Here is a 7519-nt window from a genome sequence, read left to right on the forward strand (position 1 = left end):
AATCTAGAGATAATGGTCTAGAACTGTGATGGCGAACCTTTTGTTGCTCGGGTGCCAAAAGAGCATGTGCGCACACTATCATGCATGTGCGAATGCCCACACCCATAATTCAATGCTTGGGGGGGGGGCGAAAACAGCTTCCCCAACCTCCCAGAGGCCCCTGTTTCTCAACTTCTGGTGGGCCCAGTAGGCTCGTGTTTCACCCTTCCTAGGCTCCAAAGGCTTCCCTGGGTAAAAATGCTCTCCCCCATCCCCCCGGAGGCTCTCTGGAAGCCACAAACGCCCTCCCAGAGCCTCTGTGTGAGCCAAAAATCAACTGGCTGGCACACACATGCACATTGGAGCTGAGCTAAGGCAACAGCTCGCATGCAGCAGATATGGCTCCGCGTGCCACTTGTGGCACTCGCGCCATAGGTTCGCCATCGCTGGTCTAGAAAATCATCTTGTTTTGTTCCCTTCTTTCTGCTGTACATAGATACAAAATAATGTATTTTTCAGAGTTTAAGATGCCCCAGAGTATAAAACACTGTTTTATTATAGTTGTGAGCCGCCCCGTGTCTGCGGAGAGGGGCGGCATACAAATCTAATAAATTATTTGTTTGTTTGTTTGTTTGTCTGTCTGTCTGTCTGTCTGTCTGTCTGTCTGTCTGTATATCTATCTATCTATCTATCTATCTATCTATCTATCTATCTATCTATTTATTTATTTAGATTTGTATGCCGCCCCTCTCCATAGACTCTGGGCGGCTCACAACAGCAATAAAACAATTCATGACAAATCTAATAATTTAAAAACATTTTTTAAAACCCGTTATTAAAGCAGACATACACACAAACATACCATACATGAATTGTACAGGCCCTGGGGGGATGTCTCAATTCCCCCATGCCTGACGGCAGAGGTGGGTTTTAAGGAGTTTACGAAAGGCAAGGAGGGTGGGGGCAGAGAGTCGGGGCCGCCACAGAGAAGGCTCTTCCCCTGGGACCCGCCAAACGACATTGTTTAGTCGACGGGACACAGAAAAGGCCAACTCTGTGGGACCTAATCAGTCGCTGGGATTATTATTATTATTATTATTATTATTATTATTATTATTATTATTATTATTAAAACGCACTTTTGTTTTAGGGGAGGAAAATAGGGAGGAATATATCTGCCTATCAGGGTCTGCCTATCCATCTTGGCTAGTGTCCTTAGTCTGGTCTGCTTTAGCACATTATTTTATCCCTTGGTTAGAGCTTTAAAAAACCGTATTTGGAGGGAGTAGCAATGAAAAAGCCTGCAAGCTGATAAGAGCCAGGAAGATGGTTAGCACTTCGTTAGGGCTGGAGGAAAAAAGCTTCAGAAAAAGCTACATTCGGCATATAAGATGCGCCCAAATTGTCAGTCCAAATTTAGGGGGGGAGGAAGGTGAGTATACTCCGAAAAATATTCAAGAAAAATAAGAGCAACAATATCTGAGAACTGGTTCTCTCTTGGATCTCCCACAGTATTCCTGATCATGTTGATTGTGTGGCCAATCTGTGTAATGATCCCCCCACCCGCCCCAAACTGGCTCCTTCACTCCCATGAAGGTGTGATTTCCTCTTGCATAATATAACGATATACCCTCCATATCCAGGCCCTCTGGAATCAACTCCCCCCAGAGATTCGTCCTTGCCTTCCAAAAAAGTCTTAAGACTCATTTATGCCGCCAGGCTTGCGGCCATTATATTCTTGTCCCCTGGCCGATGATTGTGCTGAGAGAAAGTTGATTGAATGGGAATGACTGTTTTTAATGGCTTTTGGGTTTTTTAAATTTTATATTCAATTAATTGGATCTGTAATGCTATACATTGTTTTATTATACGTTGTAAGCTGCCTGGAGTCCCCCGAGAGGGGCGGCATAAAAGTCCAATGAATAAATAAATAAATTATAATAAATGTCATCAACCCCTTTTTTCCACAAGAGACTCTGCTAACCCGCCTTTACCTGCACATTGGAAACTTATTTTTACTTACTTAAATTTCAGAAAAAGTTATATTTGTTGGGATGCAATTACTCCATACAATTAAAAAATAAATTCTTCCACAGTGGTCTCAAATTTTATGTATTATTGTAAGCATTTTTTTGCATGGCAGTCTAAGCCTTCTATTTAAATTTAAGAAGTCATGTTTTTCTCTTGTTAGTCAAAGCCGTTTCTGTGGTATGTAAGAACTTGCTTTTTCAGCAACTACACCATAAGAGAGTGGATTCTGAAATACACTCTTTCAATACATCAGTGCTTTCTGATTTGGCTGAATTACCTGATGGTTTATATTTTTAGGTAGGCAAAGAAGCATTTATGCAAGGGTAAAAATTCAGGGATCAAGTTCTTATCAGCTCCACACCAAACTTGGATGTCTGATTTGGGAGCAACTCTGCAAGATGAATTCAGAAGGATTTATAACATAAAGCAGTGTTTCCCAACCTTGGCCACTTGAAGGTATCTGGACTTCAACTCCCAGAATTCCTCAGCCAGCGAATGCTGGCTGGGGAATTCTGGGAGTTGAAGTCCAGATAGCTTCAAATGGCCAAGGTTGGGAAACACTGACATAAAGGGAAACATTTAAAAAGCTACAAAATGTCAACTTATTCTTTGTGGAAAATTTTTCCCCATCTCCTTTTATTCAAATATTAATGCTGCAATACATTCCAAAATACAAAGCAACTTAAAGCTAGAATAATGTAACACAGCAATCTTTTGCTAGCTTGAAAAATAGAAGTCTCTGGGGACAGCCTCGATCCATGAAAAAAAATTACAGCTCACCCCTTTACTCTTGCTTTTCCTTTTTTTCTGAGTAATACTTGTCATATATGTAATACAAGAATATTCCATGCTCTGACCCTTTCAATAAGCTAAATTTATAAACAGGTCTAAATATTTAAAAATACTAAATCAGTCGGAATATAAAGAAGGAAGTTAGAAATTAAACATTTACTTACTTTTCCAAGCAATGTATTTTTTTTGTTTTTTTATCTTTTAATGTTTATATATAACAAATAATATATAAGAGAGTTTAGTATTAAATATTAAGCTGGAAGTTAGAAATCTTTCTCATAAAATAATTCAATGAATTTTGTAATTGTTTATCAATGGCATAATTGGTGTTAATTGTACAATTTAAGCAACTTTATATTTATATTTTAGAAATCATATTTAATTTTGAAATACACTTTTTTCCTTATCTTTAGAACTTTAAACAGTCTGTATCATTGCAGTGTTAACAATTTCTGGCTTATTTGTGAGAGCACAATTATTACAAAATTATATTTTCAATCAGTAATTCTACTGCATGTTGTGATATGTGTTTTCCATAATTGTTGTTTTGTGATCCATCCAGGCTAATTTGGTGATTATATTAGTCTTTTAAATAAATAAAATAAGTTTGGTATAATTGTACTTTATAAAGCAGTTGATAATTGATGCTATGCTGAATAAATTGAATTCAGCTTTTGCTTTTCTAAAAAGCCTCTTCCATGTAAACATGGAACAAAAGCAGAAGAGGAGGTGGAAGGGGAGAGGTGGAGGAGGAGGAAGAAGAAGAGGAAGGGGAAGAGGAGGAGGAGGAGGAAGAAGAGGAGGAGAAAGAGAAGAAGGAGGAGGAAGGGGAAGAAGAGGAGGAGGAGGAAGAAGAAGAAGACTCTCCAACTTCTCTAAATAACCCTGAGCAAGCGCTGAAACCCAACAACTTTTTCAAAAAGGTAATAAATAACCAGCTTAGCTAAGCTAATACTATTGATCTTGTTTAAAAGATTGCTGTGGGTTGCTTTCTCTTGTTTCCCATCCATTTCCCCTCTTTCAATAAACTCTTGTTACACAGATTTATTTCCACTGGTTTAACAAGGGAATTTCTCACTAAGAGTGTTGCTATGTGCAATGCTACACCACAATTACCCTGTTTCGGCACTGGCACAAGGTTTCTTAATCTGTATTTTGGGGCTTTGGATGGAAAAATCCAAAGCAATTTGGATATGTTTTTTCCTAGGCTGAAGATAAAAGCCATGGCTATAAGGGCTAATTTGATAGGCTATTCAGTGTGATTGGTGTCATTCTATCAAAAGTGTCTTGTACCAAGGATTCATAAAAATAGCCAGGTACGAACGTGTTAATTTTTCCTAAATCCAGTTTGTAACACAGGTATTTTGATTTCCTTAATTAAAGTTTTCTAAGTACAGAATAGAACAGAATAGAATAGAATTCTTTATTGGCCTAGTGTGATTGGACACACAAGGAATTTGTCTTTGGTGCATATGCTCTCAGTGTACATAAAAGAAAAAATACATTGGTCAAGAATCATGAGGTATAACACTTAATGATTGTTGTAGGGTACCAATAAGCAATCAGAAAACAATATTAATCATAAGGATACAAGCAACGTTACAGTCATAGATGGGAGGAGATGGGTGATAGGAGAGTGCTAATATAATCTTATAGAGAGAGTGCTAATAAAATTCCATGACAAAAAAAGTTGATAGGCTATTATTAGTCTATGGATCAGTTAATTGGCTATTGCCTTTTTTGTTATTAATATTTAAGAACTTTATTGTTTTATAAATGCATTGTGTAGTCTGGGGAAATATTAATCCACATATCTTAAGATGCAGAGGAAGGAATTCGGAGGGGACAGTTAAGAACAGCTTGAATTCTATGTATATTTTTTTCTGTATGTATTTTTCATATCTTTGAGGCAGGTACTTGCTGAGGGTTTGTGCAGTAATTAATCAAAATTGCACTATTTATTTGAAATCCTTGCATGGCCTAGCCTTTCAGTCAGTATTGACTTGTGGCAACTGCCGAATTAGTCCCTGCAAGGTTTGTTTGTTTGTTTATATATTTGTTTTGAGTAAGATTTCAGAAGTGATTTGGCAATGCTGAGAAAGATTGGCTGACCCAAGAGTACCCAGCTAATTTGTGCTAATAACAAGAACTCTAGTGTCCTGGCTTCTAACTGTCTCTCTACTTTACTTGAAAATGGCTAATATTTAATTTAAACAAAGCTTTTTTTTCTGAATAGGCCAGATGTGTCACATACTGACCACACCCATACCCTGTTTAGTGAAGGGGGGGGAAGTTAAAATACATCACTTCATGCCACCATGATGATGGGAGTTTGACACCCCTGATCTATAGGATTGTATTATAACTCATTTTAAACTGTATTAACATGCAATAGGGCAGTTGAACTAGTTGCCACAAAGATTTGGGGTCTGCATTGTTAAATGTGTATGGAGCTGCTGATATCAGTCAACTTTTCTTTTGCAGATACTTTTCAGAGAAGTTAGTTGAGGAAATTACACAATGCTCAGATGCAGAAACAAATATACAATGACTGTATGGATTTGGACAAATCTGTATGTTTTTCTTCCTTTTCTAACATCAGCCAATCATCACTGAAGCAATAAAAGGGCTGTCCTTTGTCGTTATATTGCACTGTTATATTGGCACAGCGATAACTGAATGACTTTAGAATGGAGATTTTCAAACTGGATTCTGATGTCTAAGGATGTCCAGAAGATGATTTACCTCAGCTTCTTGGTCAAAGGCTGCTAAATTAATTTAGTGGGCTTTCAAGATGGCATTCTGTGACCCTATAAAAATAAATACTGCCTCAGAAATCCGAGAATGACCACCTTACAAAACTTGACTTTTGCTCACTGCAAATCTGCTGGCCAAGCCGTTCATGGCCTCAATGACAAACTCCCACCTTCTGGTGACAAAAGCATTTTAAAACATCTTTCCTTGGCTCTGAAGATAAAATCAGTGATTCTTTCAAGGCCCAAAGCCTAATTTACCTATTCAAATGAACTCTGGCACCTGTAACTTTTAATACAGCTGGCACTTTCATTCTTGGCTTTTCAACATGCTTGGTTACCTAGATTAGTGGTTCTGAACCTGGGGGTCGGGACCCCTTTGGGGGGTCGAACGATCATTTTACAGGGGTCGCCTAAGACCATGGGAAAAGACAAATTTCCCATGGTGTTAGGAACTAAAGCTTCTATTCTGGTGCCTTGGGACTGGGACATATTTTTACAATCGGACCAATGGGCGTTTACAATAGGGATGTCCCTTTGACCTTCCTGCCAATCAGCTTAAAGCTCTGTTGGGGGAATTGGTGCTACACTTATGGTTGGGGGTCATCCCAACATGAGGAACTGTATTAAGGGGTCGCGGCATTAGAAAGGTTGAGAACTACTGTTCTAGAAGCTTCTCTTATCTTCTTGTGGTCATATGCTTTATCCTTTCCAATTATTTTGGCTTGGCATATGAAAGCAAGAACCTTGAACATGTGTATTTAAAAAAAGCACCAAATTGTTTTTCTTCCTGCTGACAGGAACGCAGCGTGATATAACACCATCTAGGCACTGAGACTTTTTAGGGTGCTGGGACGTTTCAACCCTCCTGACAACCATCCCTTGCTCCTGGTTCATGTGGGAATGAACAGAAATGTTAGAAGAGGCTATGTCCAGATTTTCAGATGATATGAAGACCATGGAAAAATGAAAGAAATGGGAAGAGTAGTTTTGTTTTCTTTACATCCTCCAGGTGAAGGTCGTATTTTAAGAAGAAGTAAATTATATAGATGGTCCTAAGAAATGATCAGATTATTTGACCCTGGATCTTACCTCATGAAGGATTCCTGGGAAGGTATGAAAGGTAGCTCATGAATCTTGGAGATCTTCTATCCAGTCCAACTCCTTGGTAGGAACTAGGTCAGTGATGGTGAACCTATGGCACGGCTGCCACAGGTGGCACACGGAGCCATATCTGCTGGGACACGACCCGTTACCTTAGCACAGCTCCAAAGGCTTCCTTGGAGCCAGGGAAAGGGTAAAAATGCCCTCCCCCATCCCCCTAGAGACTCTCTGGAAACTGAAAACACCTCCCAGAGTCTCTGTGTGAGCCATAAATCAACTGGCCAGCACACACATGCACAATGGAGCTGAGCTAGGGTAGTGGCTCAGTGCCAGCAGATATCGCTTCACACGGCACCTTTGGCACCCGTGCCATAGGTTCACCATCACTGATATAGGATTTGGCCTAAACTGCTTCTTCCTGGTTCCATCTAGTATTGCTCCATTTGCATGATTTTGTCTGCTTCAGCTGACAAGTCTACATTGATGGAATGTCTGGAGCAACTTCAGTGGTATTTTTCCTACTGCTTATCTAGGAGACCACTGTACAAATGCCCTGTACCAATCACCCCTTAGCAGCAATTCTTGATGATAGTATCAGATCCTTTTCAGCATAGTGTTAATTGCATTATGATTTAGTGTAAAGGGCATTTTGTTAGAGATTGCTGTCTAATTATGGCAATATTTCCCTCTCGTCCTGTAGCTTTTCTTAATAATTTCCTTTCTGAAGAAGAAGCCTGCGGAAGGTGAAAACTTTTCCTACTACAGTACTTCAATCTTTACTCTATCTGAGCTGTAAAAATCCACATGCCCACTGGAGGGCAGCAAAGATTGTAGATATTTTTTTGGCTGCTTAGATAAGA

Source organism: Erythrolamprus reginae, chromosome 2 (assembly GCF_031021105.1).
Source record: "Erythrolamprus reginae isolate rEryReg1 chromosome 2, rEryReg1.hap1, whole genome shotgun sequence".
Classification (NCBI taxonomy): domain Eukaryota; kingdom Metazoa; phylum Chordata; class Lepidosauria; order Squamata; family Dipsadidae; genus Erythrolamprus; species Erythrolamprus reginae.